This window comes from Cucurbita pepo, unplaced genomic scaffold (genome assembly GCF_002806865.2).
Source record: "Cucurbita pepo subsp. pepo cultivar mu-cu-16 unplaced genomic scaffold, ASM280686v2 Cp4.1_scaffold001698, whole genome shotgun sequence".
Taxonomy (NCBI): Eukaryota; Viridiplantae; Streptophyta; class Magnoliopsida; order Cucurbitales; family Cucurbitaceae; genus Cucurbita; species Cucurbita pepo.
In genome coordinates, this window is record NW_019647812.1 from 5,800 (window position 1) to 6,194 (window position 395).

Sequence of the window (395 nt, forward strand, 5' to 3'; positions counted from 1 at the left end):
TTTAAATATATTGTAATGTATCACCTAAAAATTCGAGCTTTTACAAGAAACAAAACTTTTCAGTGAAATAATATAAAGAAACTTATGATGAAAAGAAACAACCACCAAAAGGGAGGGAGAAAGAGAACAAAACAAAGATTAATGCATTCTAGTTTAGACATAAATCTTGAATAGAATAAGCCACAATGGTTTAAAAAGAGAATGCCATGAAGAAGTCTTTTGATGAGCTGAATCAAAATGACCATTCCAAGAAAGATGTTTGTCATTAAAAATCTTTTGACTAAATCGTCACGAATTTAAATAACAAGGACTAAAGTGTAACCTAAGTGCATGGACTATATTGGAACTTCAATAAAATACCAGACCAAATTCAGGGGTGTTTTTGCAATTTTTTT